The sequence below is a fragment of the Dreissena polymorpha genome, chromosome 12 (genome assembly GCF_020536995.1).
Source record: "Dreissena polymorpha isolate Duluth1 chromosome 12, UMN_Dpol_1.0, whole genome shotgun sequence".
NCBI lineage: Eukaryota > Metazoa > Mollusca > Bivalvia > Myida > Dreissenidae > Dreissena > Dreissena polymorpha.
In genome coordinates, this window is record NC_068366.1 from 70,370,657 (window position 1) to 70,395,712 (window position 25,056).

At 36.1% G+C, this 25,056-nt stretch overlaps 2 long non-coding RNA genes across 23 annotated transcripts; both read left to right on the top strand.

Moving 5' to 3' along the window:
* Window positions 1-6,445: 6,445 nt before the first annotated feature.
* LOC127853977 (uncharacterized) lies at window positions 6,446-12,310 on the top strand. 22 transcript variants are annotated; one of them, XR_008036852.1, is made up of 4 exons: window positions 6,446-6,572; window positions 7,645-7,717; window positions 8,331-10,091; window positions 10,290-12,306. It is a non-coding gene; the product is annotated as an uncharacterized LOC127853977 (long non-coding RNA). The 22 variants fall into 22 exon arrangements; XR_008036843.1 differs by having other exon boundaries at window positions 6,447-6,572; window positions 8,004-10,091; window positions 10,290-12,305; XR_008036846.1 differs by lacking the exon at window positions 6,446-6,572 and having other exon boundaries at window positions 7,170-10,091; window positions 10,290-11,142; window positions 11,249-11,322; window positions 11,514-12,310.
* Window positions 12,311-12,486: 176 nt separating this feature from the next.
* Window positions 12,487-14,628, top strand: LOC127853617 (uncharacterized). The gene is made up of 3 exons (XR_008036699.1): window positions 12,487-13,062; window positions 13,183-13,242; window positions 13,407-14,628. It is a non-coding gene; the product is annotated as an uncharacterized LOC127853617 (long non-coding RNA).
* Window positions 14,629-25,056: the final 10,428 nt, after the last annotated feature.

Here is a 25,056-nt window from a genome sequence, read left to right on the forward strand (position 1 = left end):
CACTCATTGTGAGAAGTGAGTACAAAATTGGATTCTTTTGTATGATCTCACTGGATGTTGAATTCAATGGATGAGTTTCATCACCTAACTGAACACCAGTATTTGTAAGTTGTTTGGAGGCCATGTCGCTTTGCTAATCACACGAGAATGATTGAGTTTGTCAAAAGACTGGCTTTTTATCGTAAAATTTTGAGTTATATTATTTGTTTCTTATTTTGCTGCACATTGCGAAAAATGTTGATGCAACAAGATGCTAGATTCCACAATATGATCAAGGTCAACGTGAATATGAAATTGTGACGCTGTATGCAAGTTTCTCGTTCATGCATAGAAATGAGCGTAATGTCAGATATTGTCTGATCAAGTATTTTGATCCATCGCAATTCGATACGAAATTGTTCGTAAGCTCAACGTTATTCCACTATACAATCAAACTATATCTAACCTGCTCGACTAACAACCAACACATCATATGCATTTCAACATTTTATTTACCAACAAACAAACAAGCATATGAAAACAGTCAAAACAGTTAATCCGTGAAAAGCATTCGCACCCAGCCAGTAACGTCAGCTCGACACATAGCGCAGTCTCCATCGAACATCATCAGGCAGCAGTTTTCACAAAAAGTATGCCCACATTTTGTCAAGGTACAGTTTTTTTCGCCATCGTAGCATATTGTGCACGTTTTCAGGGCTCGAATAGCTTCTTCCTTCTCGAGTTGAAGTTCTCCTCTTTGCGAAATCAAAGCCTGTTCCTTCTCGAATTGAAGCTGCGATATTATTCTTTCGCTTTCGCTATCGTGTTGCTCTTTCAGCGCTTTCTCGCGTTTAGACCACTCATCCTCGAAGAAACGCTCTTGATCATCAACCAAATGTTCGCTCGCTTCTCGCTGATAAGATGAAGCCTTTTGAATACACGATACCATTTTCTTGCAGACATCGCGACCTTCTTTAGACATAGCGAAGTCGCTGCTGTTAACGAACGCTGTAACCTGACTTCCAAGTCTGTTCAAATGATAGCCGAACGACTTTAGATCAATTGACGCCGATTGTTCTGGTCGAGTGTATGGCTTTGTAGCATGTCGCTTGCCCTTGCCAGTCGTTTCGCTACTACCACTAGCAGCGTCTGTGTCCTCGAACTTTGGCAGTCGGTTTGCGTATTTCGGCATGATTTCGAGTCAATGTTCTCTCTTGGAGTCTCAAATCAAGAATGATGACCATACCTGTCCGTGTCGCTTTATATACCCAACGGGCTGGTGCGTTTTCAGTATATAGACAAAGCATAGCGCTTACATACCAAAGTCCTTGATAAAGATGAATAGCAAATTTTTTACGCGTGGTAGATGTCGACACTCATATTTGAGAAAAGCGCTGAGCAAAGTTGCATGTCTGAAAGATTTTGATCAAACGTACGTTAGCGAATTAGGTCAGTACTTCAGAAAGACATTTCCCACATTACGCGATGAATGTCGGTTGTTCATAAAGCACGAATTAACAATTCAGAACAGGCGACCCGATTTCGTTATTCATATACCAAATGTTACCCTAATACTACTCGAATACAAAACATCGAATGTTACAACAAAATTACGCAGAGAATATCTAACTCAAGTACTCGATACGTATCACAAGTTTCGACAAAGCTTATGCGTTAGTGAAAATTCCAGCCATATACGTTTACTTAGCATTTTGCTCATTCGCAATTCTTCATCTCGACAAAATAAAATTGTGTGTGTGAAAAATGAGTTAATACCTAACAGCTGTTATTTGATATGAAGTTTTATGAATATTTTTGCGAAATGTACTATGATCAAATTTCAACGCAACAGTGCAGTGGAGTATTTTTCAAATCACAATATCTCGCTAGTACAACTTTTTGCTGTAATAATTTCACAACGCTAAAATTTCCAATCCAATACTTCATCAAATATCTACCAGCATCGCACGAGAAATTACACCCAGTACAGCGAGGTCATAAAGTGCAGATAATATCGAACGTCATTTCAAATTAAAGTACACGGATAGATGAGTATTTGCGAGAAAGTTTAACTGTACATTTCTCAACAACCTATGCAGATATTGGGATCAAATTTTGACTATGATATTCAACTAAGAAAGCTCCACAATGATTGTTCCATACGTTGTATTCTTTTGTTAATGCTTCTTGGACAAAAGTGCAAGTTTATGGTCGAAAATACCGTTTGTATGAAGAAAACTTTTTTGCCTTTTCGTTTTGCTAAACGAAATATGTACAGTTGAATAAGGAATTGTTTTCTGAAGAATTTGGTGTATACCACTTTGCATGTATGTGAATCATTTCGATTAAATACGTAGGAAGTTAAACGCAACATTGATATTTTTCTTGACATCGGCATCGAGTCAAAATTCATGACGTGCAGTAGATCTACGTAATTTCGCTTCATGTAAACAACCTTGGTGCAATATCGTACAACGAGGTTTAAGTGCATTTTCTTTGAAACCACTCAAAATATCAATATGAAATTTTCAGTGCATGACACAGATGGCTATATGCTACAATTACGTACTGATTAGTTTGCCCTGAAATATATGTTTCTATGTTAAATATCTGTCCGAAATCTTGTGTATGAAGAAAACTTTTTTGCCTTTTCGTTTTCATAAACAAAATATGTACCGCTGAATAGGGAATTGTTTTCTGAAGAATTTGGTGTATATCACTTTGTATGTATGTGAAACATTTCGATTGAACACGTAGAAAGTTAAACGCAACATTGATCGTTTTGTTTAAATCGGCATCGCGCAAAAATTCATTACATGTAGTACGTCATTTCGCTTCATGTAAACAACCTTGGGTAAAATATCGTACACCGAGGTTTAAGTCAAATTTCTTCGGAACTGTTCAAGTCATCACTATCAAATTTAAAGTACAATGCCCAGCTTATTGTTAGCTACAACTTTTCTATTGTAATTTTGGTTCCAACATACATGCTTATGAGATAAAAATCACGTTGAAAACGTTCGCAACAAGAAAACTTTTTCATCCTATCGCTTTTTGAAACAAAACTGATATCATCTTATAGAAAATTTCATTCCGAATATTTTGATATGACATGCGTGTATGTTTATTGTATCGCTTGATCAAGACTAGCCGAAAACCATTTTGCCTGTAATCATGAATTGACTTTTAAAGCACACATGTACTGTAGCTCGAACGTCATTTCTATCCATGAAAACAACTTTGGCTTGGGTGCAATATCTTACAATGAGGTTTAAGTCAATTTTCTTTGAAACCACTCATAATATCCAGATGAAATGTTCACCACAATATTCTATCATATGATAGCTACAATTTTTGTCTCGCCTATATTGTTCTCACACGACTCATTGTGTCAGATATTCAATTTTGCAAAATTCGCTAAGAAGAAAACTTTTTCGTGTTAAGAGCATTTATCTTCATTTTGGTATGATTTTGTAGCAAATTCAATTCCACGCATTTTGATGTATTACACTTAAACGTCTGTCTAAACACACAAACAATACAGTGCAATAACGATTTCGTACTAAACGCATTTCTGTCTTTAACTTTAGATTTTTACAACGTCGTCTTTTATCCATGTAAACAAACGAAACAAGATGTTAAGTTACATCGGTTTAACTCAATTTGCTCGAAAACGTCTCATGATATTAAGATGAAATTTTCACCATAATATGTAATCCTATGATAGCTACATTTTTTGTTTCGCCTATATTGTTCTCACACGACTCATTGTGTCAGATATTCTACTTTGCAAAACTCGCTAACAAGAAAACTTTTTTGCGTTAAGAGCATTCATCTTTAGTTTGGTATGATTCTGTTGGAAATTCAATTCCACGCATTTTGATGTATAACACTTAGCTATATATCATAACACAACAATAAAACAGTCCGATAACGATTTTGTCATAAACGCATTTCTGTCTTTAACTTTAGATTTTTTTCAACGTCATTGCATTTCTATGCATGTAAACAAGCGGGGAAAGAGTTTAAGTTGCATCGGTTTAACTCATTTTGCTCGATAGCGTCTCTTGATATTTAGATGATTTTTTCACCACAGTATTGCATCATATGATAGCTACAATTTTTGTTTCGCCTAAATTGTTCTCACACGACTTATTGTATCAGATATTCAACATTGCAAAATTCGCTAACAAGAAAACTTTTTCGTGTTAAAAGCATTTATCTTCATTTTGGTATGATTTTGTAGGAAATTCAATTCCACGCATTTTTATATATTACACTTTACCGTATGTTTAGACACAACAAAAATACAGTTCGATAACGATTTCGTACTAAACGTTTTTCTGTCTTTAACTTTAGATTTTTTACAACGTCATTCATATGCATGTAAACAAGCGAGGGAAAGGAGTTTAAAATGCATCGGTTTAACTCAATTCTTTCGAGAACGCCTCATGATATTCAGATGAAATTTTCACCACAATATTTAACCGCATGATAGCTACAATTTTTGTTTCACCTATATTGTTCTCACACGACTTATTGTATCAGATATTCAACTTTGCAAAATTCGCTAACAAGAAAACTTTTTTGTGTAATGAGCATTTATCGTTATTTTGGTACTAGCTTGTAGGAAATTCGATTCCACGCATTTTTATATATTACACTTTACCGTATGTTTAGACACAACAAAAATACAGTGCGATAACGATTTCGTACTAAACGCATTTCTGTCTTTAACTTTACATTTTGACTCAACGTCGAAAACTCTCTGCGAATAGAACAGTGATTTCGTATAAAGTTTAACTTCGCGTTTCTTCCCAACCACTTGAGATAAAACCATGCTATTTGTATCATCTTGTTCAGTGAGATATTAGCTATAAATTATACGCTGATAAATTTTCCCTAGCATTTATGCGTGTGTGTTAAAATCGCAGATGTTTGATTTGAAAACGAGTCGGTGAATAGAAAACTTTTTTGTACTCATTGATATTGGGGTGATTTGAACATCTGCTTGTACAGAATTTAATTCTGCGCATTTTGATACCACATACTCGATAGTGTGTTGAAAATTGGCTTCACTATAGACCGAAAACCATTTTGCTTAAAACACGCCTTTGACAAATTCTTCATTAAAACACAACGTCATCTCATTGAATCTGTTAAAGACTAGTGTACAGCGAAATGCGTTTTACAAAAAAGTTGAGGTCGTGTTTTCTCTTTAATCATTTAACCGATCTGCATAACATTTTCGCAATAACATGAAACACGATAATAGCAACACGTTTTGTGGGGATCATTTTTTGTTAACATATTCGCATATAGAAGAAATTCTTAGCTTTTCGCATGAAAATCACTTCGCTTACAAGAAAAAAACTTCCCATTTAAGACAAGTACATAGCAATTGATACCATTCGATAGGAAATTCTGTTCTGCACATTTTGATGTATGATACTCCACAATAGGTCTAATTACAAGAATACTGCTGAGAGAAAACGCATTCGTGCTTATAGAAATTTTGAACTTTAAAGTATCGAGTTTAACCGAACGTCGTTAGATAGCGAATAGTTGATAAAACTGTGTTTGTATCGAAGCGGTTTATTTTAACTGTCACAATAACGCGTGAACGCATTTCGATGAAATTTTCACAATCATAACCAGCAAATAAACAGGAACAATAAGAGTTTAAATATTTTGCAAGTAGATAAGTGGATATATGTCAAAATTTCTGTTTATTGGCAAAACTTGGGTTGATATGAAAAAAAGATTTTCATTTCGCAATATGATACAGTAATATTTGCATCATGCGATGGGGAATTTATTTCTGTGCATTTTGGTGTAACATACTTGATGTTTTTGTAAAACGCTGCAGTTATACGGGCAGAAAACCATATCACAACAAACACACATTTCATGAATCGTAATTTTGACCCTTCGTTGTCAGTGCAAATCGACGACGTCATTTCAATGAAACTCATCTTTCAACTTAAAGGGGTGTTTACATATCGACGATAGAAAATTGTGTTTCTTTGACAGTGGTTTAAGTGCAATATCTATAGAACCAGTTGTCCAAATTCCATAAAATTTTCACCAGATGAACCGAAATTTCGATGCGCTCATACTGGTACTATTTGTGTATACAAAATCGAACGCGCGAGTTATGAAATTTTGATTTTAACGCAAATTTTCTCGATATTTCAAATTTTCAAGAACAATTGTACACATAACCAAAATATTTGTATATCAATTTGTAGGCGCCAGTGTGCTGAACATTTTGATATATGTGGTTTGATATTTATTTTCTATATCTTCGTTGTACTAGTACAAATCACAAAACACAGTTGAAAAAATCACAGCGCGATAGTTGCTCTTTAATAAAGTTAGTGCGAAATCATATCGAGCTGCTTTCGTCAGTCGAACGTCATGAAAACATTTGAGTTCTCGGAATTGAAAATAAATATTGAATTGTTCAGGCTATGTAGAAAACTAAATGGGTATACGGGAATATTTTGTGCTGATGTTAAATGTTCAGTAATAAATATTTTGATGGATTACTCACATATTTGATATGATCTAGGATTATTTCAGAATGATAGGTTAGTAAATCTATGTTTGACTAGATTTTTTTATATACTCGCATTTTGTCGTTTTGACATTGACTATAAAAATCTGCGTTGAGTACGCCTCATAACAAGATTTAAAACTAGAAGACAATGGATTTGCTTTAAATTGAAGAAAATACTGGATGGATTGTACGGACTCATGCTTATCAATTTTTATGCCCATTCAAGCTGTGAGTGTGAATATTTCGGCTTGTATGGTCATGAAAAAATATCATCACAAAGTCAATATTTGTAGGATTTTTGCATGGTAAGTATGATTTTTAGATTTGTCATCAAATACACATTCGATCGTAACTCAAATCATGAAGAATAAACATTTTCCATGTGCTTTTCTGTCATTCTTCGTTTGGTCGTTGAAGGGTTCGGACGTGTTTTTCGAAGCTCTCGACGTCGTGACCTAATTATAATTTGAACTGCGCGGGTAAAGAACGCTCAGTTGCGGCTTGGACATTGACCAATACGGACGTGTTTTTAAAGCGCTCTGAAAAAAGTTTTGACTTTTAAATTTTTTTTACTACGACAGAATCTTAGTTGACTGATGGTATTTGACAAAGACAGACTTGTTTTTGTGAGCTCTGAAAAAAATTTGACTTTGAAATATTTTTACGATTAAAAAGTTTCAGTTGACTTTTGAACGTTGACGAAGACGGACGTACTTTCGTGAGCTCTGACTATTGATGAAAAGTTTTGAGTTTTACTGACTTGTACTTTGAGAGTAAAATTGACTTCGCGTTATAGAATAGCGACTTGGTACTCAGGTTGTTGAATGACTGGATGACTGAAGTGTTAGGTTATTGTTATGAGATAACAACTTGACTTTGACTTGAGTTGTGAAATGAAATCATACTCTTATGCGATGTTAACTTTTGAACGTTTAGTATTGACTGACAACGAACTTTTGTGAGCGTTATATATGAAATGTTTGACTTACATTAATTTTTTTGAACGACTTGACTTCACTTTAAGTTTTGACATCGGACTGATCGGACGTGTTTTTTTAAGCTCTGACTGTTGTGAATAATTAAATTTATGTTGTGGTGTCAAGCGATTGACTGTCAGTTGAGGTTCAGATGTCGAGCTGTGCGGACGTGTTCATCGAGCTGCTGTCTACAAAAAACGTGAGTACAAATTTTTTTCGTTTTACTGTTTACAAGTTGCGTGATGATGTATGATGGTTGTAATGTGTTGGGTAGAAATTACTCAGTGCTGATACAGTGTCGATATGTTGTGATGAGCGATAATAGTGGATGATGGTGGAACAGAATATTCATTGAGCTATTTTGAGGAAGCGAACATATGATGGAAAAATGTTGCAAAAATATTAAATGCATGTGCTTATATGTACTAAATATGATATTGCTTTACTTGTATTTGCATGCTGTTAACATTTCTATTTTATTCCAGTGGGCTGTGGTGAGTATTGCAGATTTAACTTGTATGTGTGGTTTTTAGTTAACGATGCTTAATGAAAACTGTTATTGTACACTTAGTATGGAATGATGTGAATGATGATATGATGGGTAGAATTAATCAGTGCTTGTGTCTAGAAATGCTGAATGTTTATTGAAAAGGCTAAATGCTAGCCAGTACTAAGAGTTGAGCTACCGTGGGAATGTGAAACGAACTGATGGTGTAATATGATGGTGTATTGACATACTTTTCTTATATGTACTAAATATGATATTGCTTTACTTGTATTTGCATGCTGTTAACATTTCTATTTTGTTCCAGTGTGCTGTGGTGAGTACTGTAGATATTACTTGATTTTTAGTGTCTATGAATGCTGATGTATGATAGCTATAGCATGAGCTCAATGCTAACCAGTATTATGAGTTGATGTATTGTGGTGATGCTAATCGAACTGATGATGTAACATGATGGTGAACACTTACTGAATGCATAAAATTTATTGAATTGCGTTTGTTGATATGCACTATAATATGATAAATGTATTGCTTAACATGTATATTTCATGATGTTTAATTTCAGTGGGCTGTGGTGAGTACTGTAGATTGTATTGCCTATGTATAGAATTCAATAAAAGATTATGACTGAAAACTGCTTTTGATTCTTTTTGAACAGTTTTAGGGACTATAAGTCTATAACAAAAATATGTCGGTTGGCGTTCATACAGCAATGTTTTGAGTAGTACAGAAATGTTTCTACGTTTGTGGTCGCCAGTTGTCTGTGATGTGTAAAGTGAAAAATACACGGAGCTTTGAATACAACAAACATTTACTGTTTTAACACAGATTGTGTGCTATGCATTTTTCGATGTAGATCTTTTTCAGATTTGACATGAAATGTAGACCTGACATTTGAACAGAGCTGGGAAACGAAAAGGTAAGTTTGTTAAATTTCACAATGAACACTTGTGTTTTGACAAAAGAAGAGATAAAGTGAGTTTTGTCATCATCATGGTTTCTTTCAGAGTATAACTCGTGAACAGATGAAAACCTATTTTTTGCTAGATTTTCATGTACTCTTTTTTTGGATGATAAGTATGTCAGTAACTCAAAATCATACGGCTAGTACAGTATGGAACATGAATGCTTTGTTCAGATTTTCAGATGTGTGCTGGCAGTTCAAGTCTGGCAGCTGAAGTGAACAGTCGTGTTTTCTGGAGCTCCAACAATATGCTAGAAGGTAAGTAACTATGTTTGTTTTGCATTGCATGTTTTTATATGTTTCAGACTTTCAAGCAGAGATGTCATGCTGACTGGAGTTGAGCACAGGGCAGTGACAAAGTGAAAGGTAAGTACTTTTGACTGAATGTTTGTTCTATGCATGTTTTGTTTTAATACATTTCAGGAGTGCTTATCCAGTGATGATATGACAGTTGGAGTGAACAGTGGAGCCAAGCAGTCTTGTTTTTGGAGCTACTCAACAAGCCTTGAAGGTAAGTTTAGAATTTCTCAATGTTAGTGAATTGAAGTACTGTCACTTGCTTTTGGACAGTCGAACAGAACAGACGTGGTTGCGAGAGCTCTCATATCTGTTGTGTTAAACTGTTTTTATGATATGTTATGTTTGTTTGTTTGTTTGTGATGTACTATTTTTCAGATGCTGATGGCAGTGATGGGTTTTCAAGCTGACCTGAACAGAAAAGCACTCATATGGTAAGTACAAAATAGTTGTTATATGGGATGTTTTGTGCATGCTTTTATGTTTCAGGTGTACTTGCTGACAGCGACGAAGACGAATCAAGAAGAGGAACATTGTTGAGAAAGTGATTGGGACTTGCAAACAGGGTAAGTGTAACACTTGTGTTTGTTTAATTTGTAACATGCGTGCTTTGCTCTGTTTCAGATTTCACATGCAGAAATTAAACAGGATTTCAACTGCTGAGACACAATTCATCAAAAGTAAGGTAAGTTTTAATTCATTGATTTGAGTTGTACAATGTGTTCTTTACTTTATTTCAGATTCGAGTCACTGGTTTACACATGGAAGAAGATTTCCACGTCTGTTACTCAACTCTACAGAAGCAAGGTAAGTCGATCAAATTTTTGTTTTAGTTTGTACTGCTGTAATGTGATGGTAAACTTATGCTATTTTTCATGTGTGCTATGCAGAGATGGAGAATTCAATTTTAAGAAAGATTAACTGCTGCAGCTTAGCTCTGCTCTGTGTTGATTTTTGTTCAAAAACGTTTAAAATGTATGTGTGTTTTCAGATGTTTTGTTTCAGTTGATGTCCAGATGGCAAGCAGTACAGACGTGTTTCTTGGAGCTGCCAAACAGTGAGTACAAACGTTTTATATTTTTCAGTTGTTTACTCATAGAAGTCTGTGAAAGATGATAACAAGGGTTGAATTGCACAGTACTTGTGTCTAAAAATGCTGATGTGTGACGGTTTACTGAAAAGGGTAAATGCTAGCCAGTAACACTTGAGCAACCGTGGGATGTCGAACTAACTGATGATGTACTATGATGGTGAACACTTACTATGTGTATCGAAATGCTTTTGTTGTTATTTATTATAGACGATTTGATATTGGTTAACATTTGTTTGCATGCTGTTAACATTTCTATTTCATTTCAGTTGGCTGTGGTGAGTATTGTAGTATACATTTGTTTCAATAAATCATGATGAATGAAAACTGATTTCGATTCTTTTTTACAGTTTTAGGGATTATCACTCTATAACAACTCTGTCGGTTGGTATTCATGAGTGTGAGCTTAATACAGCAATGTTTGAGTAATACAAAAAATGTATGTACTCTTTTGTGGTCGCCAGTTGTCTGTGATATGTATAGTAAAAAAAAACACAACACAAAGCTATGAAGCATACAATTGTTTCAAGGTTTTATCAATAATTGTGTACTGTGCATGTTTTGATTTAGTTCGTTTCAGATATGACATGACCTGAATATTTGACAGTCGAACAGAGCTGAGCATTGCAGAAAGGTAAGTGTTTTGTTTGATATTTACCATGCATACTTTGCTTTGCTCTGTTTCAGATTCACATGCAGAAAAGGTCTCATAGTAGCCTCAACTGTGAATAAGGATATCAACTGCTGTGACTAAACTGTTGAAGAAGGGTAAGTGGAACAATGTGTTTGTTTTATAAGTACCATGTATGCTTTATTTTGCTCTGTTTCAGAGTAGACATACAAACAGTGTCTTGCTTTGCATGCTATTTTTCAGGTCTCTCATGCAGTGAGGGAAAAGAAAAAGATTTCAATAAAGAATCACTGCTGCAACTCAGCTCTTTAAACAAGGTAAGTGTTTACTATGTTGTATACAAAATGTTTCTCTTTCTTACTATGTTTCAGGTTAACATTGCAGAGATGTTTTGACAGCTTGTGACAGAAAAGAAATTCAGCAGCTGTGTCTTGACTGTAGCCACAAGGTAAGTCGAAACAAATATACTGGTTTGTATGTTGTGTTGTTATGCCCTTCTATGTTTCAGACTTACATTGCTGTGACTGTTCCACAGTGGGTCAAAAAAGAGACGAATACAGGTTTCAAGAAGAAAATTGGCTGTTAAAACTCTGCACAAAATATGAGGTAAGTGAACTACTCTTTTGGTTTGTGTTGTGCTTTGTTCTGCTTAACTATTTTTCAGATTTGAGTGGTGGGTCGTTACAGAGCAGACTTTTTGACAAGTGAGAAATTGAGAAACAGAGAATGATTCAAGATCAGCTAGGTAAGTCTTGATTATTATGCATTGCTAAATGTTTTTTTCATTCCAGTATGGCTGTGGTAAGTACACAAACTTTCTATAATTTAATATTGAACTGTTTTTATGACCTGTATTCTGCATTGTAAAATGTCTGTTTTTCATTTCAGTATCCTGTGGTAAGTACACTAACTTTGTATAATTTCATATTGAAATGTTTTGATGACTTGTATCCTGCTATGCAATGCTTAATATATTTTTCATTTCAGTGTGGCTGTGGTAAGTACACTAACTTTCTTTTCTTTTTCATATTGAACTGTTTTGGTGACTTGTATTCTGCTATACAAAATGTGTTTTTTTCATTTCAGTTGCCTGTGGTAAGTACAATTGCCTTCTTTAATTTTCATATTGAACTGTTTTGATGACTTGTATACTGCTATGCAAAATGTCTGTTTTTCATTTCAGTAGCCTGTGGTAAGTACACTTACTTTCTATAAATTCATATTGAACTGTTTTGATGATTTGTATACTGCTATGCATTGCTAAATGTTTTTTTCATTTCAGTATAGCTGTGGTAAGTACACTAACTTTCTTTAATTTTCATATTGAACTGTTTTGATGACTTGTATTCTGCTATACAAAATTTGCTTTTTTCAATTTCAGGTCAGCAATGGTAAGTATAGTGTGTTTCTTTATGTATAATTTTGTATACATATTGTTTTTTTTCATCATATCATGTCTTTCATATTTATGCTTTGTGTAAGTAAAATGTTCATAAATCATTCTTATCTTCAAACTAAAAATGTATTGTGCTATGCAAAATGTCTGTATGATTTCAGTTGCCAGAGGTGAGTACCATAACAGTTGAAAAGTTAGTTTTGTTTAGTTAAAGTTTTGGTTCACAGTTCTGTTTGTTATTTGGCAAAATTTACATGTATGCATTGAGTCTTGATTTCAGCTCGATTGTGGACTGAAGAAGATTGCCCGCAGAGGGATTGGATACAAAATACAAAGTAAGTACTGAGTTTCTTACTAAAAGTTTTGAGTTGTATTCATTGTATGTTAATATGCTATGATTGCTATGAACATGACTTTTGTATTTCAGCGAAGACAACATAGGTAAGTAAAATTGTTATCTGTTTCATGTTTACTGTTACAGTTCAATATTGTGTTTATAAATTGTAAGTTGTACAAACACATTCAAAAGTTTCTAATCATGCTTTCGATTTCATTTCAGCTTTACTGCTAGACGAGTGTTCTCTACTACTTGACGAGTCAGCTTTACTACCAGGCGAGCAGTGACAACAAGGCGCCTTTGTGGAAACAACACAACAAAAAAGTGAGTATTAGTTGAAATTGTTTTACTGTATGTTATACTTAAATGCAAAATTGTGCACATAAATTGTAAGTTGTACAATTACAATGAAAGTTTCTGATCATGCTTTCTATTTCATTTCAGCTGTACTGCTAGACGAGCAGTGACAGAAAGGCGCCTGAACATGCAACACAAAACAAAAAAGTAAGTATCAGTTAAACAGTTGGTAGAGTTGTGTGTTTTTCTTTAGCAGTTTGTGTTTACTATTTTATTTGATACATGGTATATTACACATGCATGTTTTTATCATTTCAGGCTGTTTACTTTCATCGTTTACTGTTTAACACAATTTGCTTTTCTATTTTCAGTGCCAATATCCAAACCTTGATGTGGACACCGAGTAGTCAATACATACGTGTGGCGTACAGCTGCGACAAAACCGTGGGTCCATCGCACCGATAACTCGAACATTGGCCCGCGTATGGACATCAGTGCAACTTTGTGAATCCATGTAACATTGCGAATATGTGTCGATCGAAAAATGTGAACATTATGCAATGAAACGAACTCGGTGTTGCAAGTGGCAAGTGTTGACAGTGTGTATGTTTATGTTTATGTTTTTACATGAAAAATAAAGGAGATTGTTCTCCTACCTTTTTTTTCCTTGTTTTATTGTGCTGGCCAGCAATATTGATGTATTGATGTATGTGTTTGTGTTTAAACTATGCAATACCAAAATCAAACAAAAAATAAACATTAACAGTCATTAACTGTGTTTGGGCGGCCGAGGGGTTTAAGACTCCACAAGTGTGAAGCGCACTGATAGCACTTGGGGGTAAACACCTCGGTATTTCGGTGCTAAAATGTTTTCACGGTGCTTATTTTGACGCACTGTTAGAACTACCAACCAGTAAATGATTGCTTGATTTATAAAACAAATATTCAGTCTCTACTTTGGCACAAGAGACTCTAAGTATCAAATACCAACAATTTAGACGCAGACAATCACATGGTGGTACACCAGTCCGAATATACTCATTGCTCTAGCCAGGATTGCAAATTACTTGTGTTGACTAGCAAGGCTCCCTAGTAACGGAGCAGTGTTACTGGCGTTTTTTGGGTCGATAGTGCTTAGGTGAGGTTTTGCTCGAATCGGGAGCGGGTCACTCGCTTGGGCGAGTTAGTTTTCGCTCGTAGTTTCCAATCTGGCTAGATCAATGTAAGGTTGTTTTGACTGCTATTTGGCAAGCAGAAAGACAACAGCGGTTAATTGACTGAGTATGGGCGACCGAGGTATGTAGGTGTCAATAGACCGACTCCACAAGTTGCGAAGCGAACCGATAGCACTTGAGGGGAAACGCCTCGGTTTTCGGTTCTAACATGTGTTATCCATGCTGTCGTTATACTCTGGCAAGGCTCCTCAATCTATCGCGAGGGACACTCATTATTGCCCGCAAGCTTTAGAACCTGACGTGGGTCGATGCGTATGCGAGTCCGAGGACGCGATGGCATTTGATAAGGCTACCAACCGGTTGATAACACGCATTGTTCAAATTGTTAGGTTTAAGTCTGCTAGGGCTGGGGTGGGAAGGCGACTTCTCTTGTACTCAGACAAGAGGAACGGTCACAAGTCCGTAAAAACGCCGAGTGACACCACTAGCTTGCAAACGTACAAAGCAAAAAACTTTCAAACTTGAATTTGAGGTAAAATGATAAAAAAAACTATATGAATGACTAACCGATATAAGATATTTTCCATATGGCAACAAACTATGCTACTCAATGTTGCGTTGAACATTAATTGCGCCTTACGAACTACTCGTGTTGAGACTTACATTGAGTGACTCGTAAACGTAAAGCAGTTACTCGCTTTTGACTGCATACACATTTTGTACAACGGTTCGTTATTGGTATAACTTGTCTTTCAATGAGACACATTAGCACAAACGTTCAACAGTATTTAGGCTTTATATTGCGCTTGTAGAATATACGAACAAAACACACTATATAATCTACAATCGATCGCATAGTTAGCTACTTGAGTTGATATTGACAAGCGCTGGTCAATCATCTCGTTTGTAAGCTTTCGAGTGTACACAGTAGTTTGCAGTTTTGTTTCACACATAATACAAAATATGGATGAAAAAAATCTATATACATAACAGTTTGCGATATTAACTACTTTTGCCTCTTGGCCAAATCTACACTCGATCGCATAGTTTGCTACCTAGGTTGATATTAACAAGCGCTGTTTGAAAAGCAGTATTACTTCAATGCTATGGTTTGGTTGTAAGATAAAATACTAGTATATGATGCATTGATGTAACAGATATGTAGGCACATTCGTATAGTAGAAGAAAATTCTCAGCAGCAGCTGGTCTGCAAACACTACAATGCGATTTTGCAGTTTGATACGAACGTGTTTTGTTCACGTGAAGTTGAAATGAAAATCTGTCGTGTCTGATCAATGAAATATATTTGATAAAATAACACAGTTGAAAGGCAGTAACATATCTAAGGTTGTGCTATGTTACAGCTCCACAAATAGTTATTCGTCTTGCAAGATACTGGAACAGATGTCCACATGTTATTGTATATAATCTGATTTAGGATATTTTGAGAAATTATGCAACAGAACATTTCTGCAAGATGTGAAAAAAATATCTATTTAAATGGGATTTCTGAGGTTTAGCCATCGCCGAAAGGCCAATGTTTCTTCGTTAATGCATGGCAAAAGTAAAGGCTATATTGTTTGCTAGTATGCTAGTCCGTATTGCATATTGCAAGGTGGTAAAGCGGCTCTTTTCATTTCGCTGTGAAAAGAACGGTCACAAGCCCGTACAAACGCTGAGTGACACCTCTTGATCATGTAGCTTGTATGAAACGTGTTTATACAACCAGTGTAGTTCAAAGCAGAACGCTTTTCCTTCTTCGAGGGAGAAGAAATCTGGGTGCAAGTCCCGGCTTTGGTTATAACACGAATACTACTCGCTGCTCAATAGCAATATTCATACTCTTACACAGTCAATATAATCTCGGGACCAAATGCCACTAGGCTCGATTTTGAGTTGCTACACTCATGATAAAAATGAACCAACACATTGACATTGAGTACGTGATTAAAATGTACCAGCAATTTTTCGCTAATCGGTATGTAGTAAAACTATTTGACAAATCTACGTTATAACTAGCACAGTTAAAATTTAACGTTTAAGCATTCGCTGATAATAGGCATGCAATAGCAATCCAACGCTGAAATGACTCACACTCCTACGCAATTAATTTTATCGCGGGACCAAATACCCATAGGCTCGATTTCGAGTTGCTGCACTCACAATTAAAATGAACCAACAAATTGTCATCGAGTACATGATTGAAATGTACCAGCAATTATTCGCTGATAAAAGGCACGCAATAGCTATTAAATTCTGAAATGATTCTGAAATGATTCACACACCTACACAGGCAATTTTATCGCGGGACCAAATGCCACTAGGTTCGATTTTGAGTTGCTTAAAACATAATGCCTACCCGTAATTCTGATAAGTAAATATGATCATTTTTTTTAAGGCACGCTTTCAGCAGTCCTCTGGGATAAAATTACCAGCAAAACTGTAATTGCAAATTGTGTGTATTCCCTGATGACTTTTTCTATATACATTAAGCTGTCTCTTAAAATATTCATGATCTGAACAAACATATATGACAGCAATGTGTCATCGATCCTTGCTTTAATGCTCGTTAATTTAAGAGGGTTTTCGACGTACATCGAGTCAAGCTGCTACGTGCAACACTGTCTGTAATGATGCATAGGCTGGTATTAACGAAATATTGATTGTATATTTTCTATCTACATGGCGAAGAATTCTCTCCTAAAATATCTTGCTGACATACCATTAACAGTTTCTTATGAGAAATAAAAAGAATTTATTGATTGAAAGTACAATTATGGTTCAGGATATTATCTGTGTATTGTGTAAACAGGCGAATTACTCGGATTTTTCTCTGAGTCCTTTATGAAACGGCATAGCGGGAGCAATAAATCAAAGGCAGCCACAATAATTCTGAACAACGAGTTTGGAACCGTTCCTGTGGAGACCGCAAACGCGGCATTCATGATAAGGATTAATGTGTCCTCTTCCTGAATTGGATTTCGCAAATTGAAACGGGAACATTATTTCGGAGAAGAAACTGTGGATTGTTTCGAGCAAACGCCGCATACTTAATCTGTGCATAATGTCATGGTCTTTTTTTATATTTGATACGCATAAAACATATCTTCAATGTGAATATTTAAACTGGAGATCTATATAGCATGCTGAATTTATCGTGCCGTTAACATTTAATCCTAACTTATGTGTACATATTCGGTTGGCTATAGCATTCCATTGTTTCGCGAGTTGGTTGTGAGGTGATCAGAATGCATAGAACATGTTAAACGATTAGATTCTGTTCAACACACATACTGATAATGAAGGAAAAATCATTAAGATGATTGATTTAACATCAAGTACTATCACGGAGATCGGAACAAATTAAGCCGGTATTCAAGCGGAATACAACCGGATTCCTTCGACGTTGATGAGACGTACCACGAACGTTAAGAAGCCAATATGAATGTTACTCGACAGCCCGGTGACTATCCGTATTGAACATTTTAGCTGACCGGCAAGATGCCTATATTGCGTATCCGCCGGAGTTCCGACGCTCGTCGTTCGCACGCTACTGGTCATGGGCGATACGAAATTTCTACGAAAAATGCACGGAGAGGGTCGTTGCCGCTCGTCTCATCGTCGTTAGAGGCTTCACCGTCGAAAAGGCGCGAGTCACTTCAGGACATTCCGTGTAATGCTTCCAAGTCGCCGTGGTATAATCGATACACTCGGGGAAGTAAGACAGTCGTCAGCCTGCCATTTGGTCGAAGGCTGGACACCAAATCCATGTGGATATGCATAGTTGTGATGATGCTGATGCTCATTTTTGTAGTGGTAATTTCCCTTTATCAGATGATGCGGCGATATAGCAGCGAGAATTCCAGAAAATGATGAAACTTGTGGTCACGTTTTTCTTTTTTTGTTCACGAATCAGAGTGATTAACCTACACGATACACTGTTGCGTCTGAAGCAGTACCGGCTTCATTGTGTTGTCCATATTGAAACGTCCATGTACAAGTCCTGTATCTAAGTGATCAACTGTTTAAGTGAACCAAAGTTTAAGAATGACCTCTTCGAGAAGCTTTTCAAGTAACCATCATTGAGATGAACGAAAGACGACAATTCATTTTGGGTGATCATGTGTAAGGTGAATGTCTCGGGTATATCAATATAAAATGTAGACTATTTTTGGTTTTTGCTAAATATCAAGAGAACGTTTTGAACTATAATCATGTAAATATGTACATGTATGATGGTTACTTGAGAGAAAAGTTAGACATTTATCACTTTGAGGTCAAATTGTGCAAGGTAAATGAAACTGGGTTTGTAAACTGATAGTAGAATCTTTATGATATGTATTAATTTTATGATATATATTTAATTTGCTTTGACCTGTTTATTCATTCAAATTTGTACGAAGATGACTTGGAAGGAAAGAAACATGCCTATTGATTTTTATTGAACCAGTAGGTCATGGTCACACAGGCTTGCTACGTGAAAACCGTTCCCCACATTTACTAGTTAATACCTTGATCTAAGATAATTAAATTATTATCCTGCTTAAACCATTTATGCATAGCGTCTAGAAAAAATGCCGTGGAAAACAGCGTAGACCCAGATGAGACGCCGCATGATGCGGCGTCTCACCAGGGTCTGCGCTGTTTGCTTAAAGAAATTTCTGTAAAAAATATTCTAAATATAGAAAAAAATATACTAGACATCCCTAATTTTGGAAATAACTTGATCCAATTTAGAAGGATGGGAGAGTCCACTAGGCATAAATGGGTTAAAGCATCTCTGAATGATTGCATAAAGTGCCACCATCTTGCTCCTAGGTGGACGAATATGAAACATCTCTTGTGCTGTGTTCGCTCAGAATTAATTTATAATATTCGTTATGTATCGTTTTGAATTGATTTAATATTAAGGTAAGATTGACTTTGACAATGAAATGTAAATATGTTACACAAGGATTAAAAATAACGTACTTGGTGCATTGAATTTAGGTGCAAGGGGGCTAAACTTCTGGAGCAATGCGATATGAATCATTCTTTGGTAATTTAACTAATTTTACAATTAATTTTAGGTAAATGTTGCACAATATCTAAACACAATGTAGTAAAATGTATTCATTTTACATGTTATTTGAAACGTACGTTAATTATTGATAAATGAACTAACAATATAATAATGCTGATTGTGTTAAATAAAAAAAATGAAGCATTCCTTTGTCTTTGGGCTTAAACGTAAGTAAATATTATTGTAAGATATGAGCTTGTACTAATGGCACGATTTGAGCAATCCTATGCAATATATGGGATAAAAGGAAAAATCAAAACTGTATTGAAAATTTTGTGTATTCGCAGATGGCTGTTTTTTAGCTCACCTGAGCACAACGTGCTCATGGTGAGCTTTTGTGATAGTTTTTTGTCCGTCGTGCGTCGTCCGTCGTTCGCCGTCAACATTTGCCTTGTTAACTCTCTAGAGGCCACATTTATTGTCCAATCTTCATGAAATTTGGTCAGAAGATTGGTCTCAATGATATCTTGGATGAGTTCGAAAATGGTTACGTTTGCTTGAAAAACATGGCTGCCAAGGGACGGGCAGTTTGCCTTATATGGCTATATATGGCTATAGTAAAATCTTGTTAACACTATAGAGGCCACTTTTATTGTCTGATCTCCATGAAACTTGGCCAGAAGATTTATCCCAATAATATCTTGGACGAGTTCAAAAATGATGCCGGTTGGTTGAAAAACATGGCCGCCAGGGAGGTGGGGCATTTTTCCTTATATGGCTATAGTAAAACCTTGTTACCACTATAGAGGCCACATTTATTTTCTGATCTTCAGGAAACTTGCTCAGAAGATTTGTCCCAATGATATCTTTGATGAGTTCAGAAATGATAACCTTTGCTTGAAAAACATGGCTGCCAAGGGGCGGGGTATTTTTTCTCATATGACTATATATGGCTATAGTTAAATCTTGTTAACATTCTAGAGGCCACATTAATTGTCCAATCTTCATGAAACTTGGTCAGAAGATTCATCCCAATAATATCTTGGACGAGTTCAAAAATAATGCCGGTTGGTTGAAAAACATGGCCGCCAGGGGGCGGGGCAATTTTCCTTATATGGCTATAGTAAAACCTTGTTTACACTCTAGAGGCCACATTTATTTTCCGATCTTCATGAAACTTGGTCAGAAGATTTGTCCCAATAATATCTTGGACGAGTTCAGAAATGATGCCCTTTGGTTGAAAAACATGGCCGCCATGGGGCGGGGCATTTTTCCTTATATGGCTCTAGTAAAACCTTGTTGACACTCTAGAGGCCACATTTATTGTCCAATCTTAATGAAATATGGTCGGTAGATTTGTCTTATTGATATCATGGATGGTTCGAAAATGGTTAAGTTTGCTTGAAAAACACGGCTGCCTTGGGGCGAGGCATTTTTCCTTATATAGCTATATATGGCTAGAGTAAAATCTTGTTAACACTCTAGAGGCCACATTTATAGTCCGATCTTCATGAAACTCGATCAGAAGATTCATCCCAATAATATCTTGGACGAGTTCAAAAATGATGCCGGTTGGTTGAAAAACATGGCCACCTTGGGGGTAGGGCATTTTTCCTTATATGACTATAGTAAAACGTTGTTAACACTCTAGAGGTCACATTTAATTTCCGATCAGCATGAAACTTGGTCAGAAGATTTGTCCCAATGATATCTTGGATGAGTTCGAAAATGGTTTAGGTTGCTTTAAAAACATGGCCACCAGGGGCGGGGCATTTTTCCTTATTTGGTTATATATGGCTTTAGTAAAACCTTGTTAACACTATAGGCCACATTTATTGTCCAATCTTCATGAAATTTGGTCAGAAGATTGGTCTCAATGATATCTTGGATGAGTTCGAAAATAATTATGTTTGTTTGAAAAATATAGGCTTCCAAGGGGCGGGGCATTTTTCCTTATATGGCTATAGTAAAATCTTGTTAACACTCTAGAGTCCACATTAACTGTCCGATCTTCATGAAACTTGGTCAGAAGATTCATCCCGATAATATCTTGGAAGAGTTCAAAAATGATGCCGGTTGGTTGAAAAACATGGCTGCCAAATGGCGGGGCATTTTTTCTTATATGGCTATAGTAAAACCTTGCTTACACTCTAGAGGCCATATTTATTTTCCGATCCTCATGAAACTTGGTCAGAAGATTTGTCCCAATAATATCTTGTTATCGCATGTGAGCGACCTATGGCCTTTGAGGCCCTCTTGTTTACATTTAGCTGTCAAAAATAATCCATGCTTGAACATACAGATGTGACAACAGTGTTTCATCGATAGCATTGATCCTTTCTGTAATTGCCGTTCATTTAATAGGGTTGTCGACGTGCGTTGGAATTAACTTGGTCTTGCAACATCTGGCCTGTCATGCTTCATAGCTTCTATTAACGAATTATTAATTATAGAGTTTCTATCTTTATGGCAAAGCATTTAATCCTAAATTAAATTATCTTGCAAAAATAAGATTGACTCAGCATTTTTTTTCAATATTAAAAGGAATTAATTAACTGAAAGAACATTATGGTTCAGGATGTTATCCGTGTATTTTGCATTCAGGCGATTTTCTCCATTTTTTCCTTCGTTTTTTTGTGTTAAACAGCCTAACAAGAATCAAAATCAAGGGCTTCCATACAAATGCTTTACGGAAATAAATAACTGGTTCCGAACCGTCCCTATACAGAGCGCAGACGCGATACAAATTATGGGATTTATGTGTTGTCTTGTTTAAAAGGACTTTTTCATATTGTAACGGCGAAGTTCATTTCGAAGTATATACTGCGGATATTTTAAATTTAATTTCGCATACTGAATTTCTGCATAACTTCATGGTAAATACAATAAATAAAAGCGTCGCGCATGAAACATATATCTTCAATGTAAATAGTTAAACCGGAGATCTGTATGACATGCTGACGTTTTCATTCGTCATAGCACTCCATTGTATAGCGATTTGATTGTGAAGATATATTAGGGTTTAATACGCACGTAATGAAAAATTGTAATTGAGTTTATTGATTTAACATCAAGTACAATCACGAAGCTTGTGGAAATTGAAGCTGTTATCATCCCGTATACTATCTGTATTGTACATTAGATAACCCCCGATACCTATAGTGTGTATCCGCCGGAGTTCAGACGCTCGTCGCTCGCACGTGCCTGGTCATGGGCGATACCAATCGGGACACCTCGGACAATTCCGCCATATCGGCGATCGACGGTGTGGTGTAGCCCACTGTCCGATGCGTTCAGATTGGGGCGATACGAAATCACTACGAAACTGCAGGAAGAGGGTGCACAGACGCGAGTCATTTCAGGACATTCCGTGTAATGCTACAAAGTCGACGAGGTATAATCGATACACTTGGGAAGTAAGAGCGTCGTCAGCCTGCCACTTGGTCGAAGGCTTGAAACAAAATACATTAGGATATCCAATATTGTGATCATGCCATTGCTAATTTCTGTGCTGGTAATTTCCCTTTACCATATGCTGCTGCGATATTACAGCGAGGATTCCAGATAATGATAAAACTTGTGTTAACGGTTTATCTCTTGTTGTTTTTTGTAAACAAGTGAGACCAAACGATTAACCTAAACGATCCCATGCTGCTTGTGAAGCAGTACCGGCCTCATTGTTGCGGCACTGTAACATTATGATGAAACGTCAATCTACTAGTCCTTTATGTTATGAACCGTTTAATCGGACTACAGTTTTATTATTACCGCCTTCAAGAAGCGGGGTTATATTGCTTTGCACCTGTTGGTCGGCGGTCGGTAGGTGGGTATGTCGGTTTGTTAATCATTAGTTTTCGCACTTTATACTGTGAACACTTTGATCTAAGAGAAATTTTTATGATGGTTGCTTGGAAGTTGGAACCAAGGGAATTTAAGAAAAAGAACATGATAGTCGTCTCTATATGATATATACAGAACGCGTTTACCCGTCATCATGAAAATTGGTAAGAATGTCGCTTTAGATTAAAAGAAACATGACTTTTGATTTTCATGTCAACAAGTGAAAGAACAATGTCATGGATTTCAACAGGAAACCCGTTTCCACAAAATTTCTAGTGAACACTTTACCCAAAGATTATTTATAATGAAGGTAAGAATAATCCTACAGTTTTCCGACCAACTGTTCAAGGTCAGATATGGGCCTGCGATATTAAAACATACATTAACAATTGCATACATCCAAACGTAGCTGCAAGAAGATAGTATAGCATGTATGAAACTTATCTTGTTGTTTGTTTGCTCAGAAATAATGTATAACATGCGTTATATAACGAGTTTTGATCTACTTCATGTTCAGGGCGGATTGACATTGACAATGCAATTAAAATATGTCACAACGAGCTAAAATTAGGCGGGTGTATTGAAATTCGGTGCATGTGTCCCAGACTTCATCAAGCAATATTAATCTTTTTTTTTGAAAATATAAAAATGTAGGGAAATGTTGCAAGATATATATAAAAGCGTAGACAAATGTTTGCTGTTAAGATGTCATTTGAAACGGATGTAAACTATAAATAAATTAACGCACTTTATTATAATGTTGATAGTATTTCATAAAAAACAAAATGCCTTAGCCTTTAGGCCGATAAGTAAGTAAATATTATTGATAGATATGCGCTAGTGATGATGGCACGCTTTGAGCAGTCCTATGAGATATATGAGATCATAGGAACATGCAAAACTGTATTTGCAGATTGTGTGTATTCCCTCTTGGCTGTTTTTTACATTTAGCTGTCATCAAAAATTCATGATCGGAACGAACAGATGTGACTAGTATGTTTCATCTATTGCATTGATCTTTTCTTTAATGCCCGTGCATTTAATTGGGTTGTCGTTGTGCGTCGGAGTTAACTTGCCCTTGAAACATCTGGCCTGTCATAATGCAAATGCTGGTTTAAACGAAGTATTGATAGTAGGTTTTCAATATCTATGGAGAACAATTCGCTCCTGAATAAAAATAAGGATAATATGTTGCCTTCAAATATAAAAGACAATCGTGGATTGAAAGAACAATTTATGGTTCAGGAATTTATGTGTGTATTTAAATTCATGCGAATTTCTCGGATTTATTCCCCCGTGTCCTGATGCCATGCTGCATAGCAGGGATCAATAAATCAGAGTCAGACGCACAAATGCGATGTTTGGAACCTTATGAGTTGTCGTCCCGATTGTCCCGCATTTAGAAATCCAATACATTATCTATTATTTGTTTGTTACATAAATGCAATATTGATAAACAAATCAAAAGAAAAACAACTGAGGAAACCAAACTTACTTAATTTATTTTGAAATTCCTGATCAGAAAACATGGCAAATGCATAACTGCACGTTGATTTGGTTAGTAATAAACATGGAGGGTGAGCATGGTGCTTGATGGTTTCAGATTTGTAGTAATAATATCATGGTATACTCGCTGATTTTATAACATGCGAAGTATTTTAAGTGTGCTGTTCGACTAAAAGTATACTTAATCGGTGTTCAGAGGGGACATGATAAGAACGATGTAAGACACACTTTTACGCCAAAGAAGTTCAACGAGGACTCCACTCCCGAAAAACAGACACGATATCCGCCTTGAGTGAGAATGGACTCAAACGTTTACGGGTAAGCGTATCCTACTCTTAGACGAGGGACACGACCGGAGATTTTTTTGTCTTTGCCACAGACTCGAATTAACATCTGCGCTGAGAACTGTTTACAGTGACGGAAAAGTCTACACCTGCCCTGGCCAATTATAACCGCGGATGTAAAGGCCTGCTGCTTGCACTTCGCACAGTGTATTTG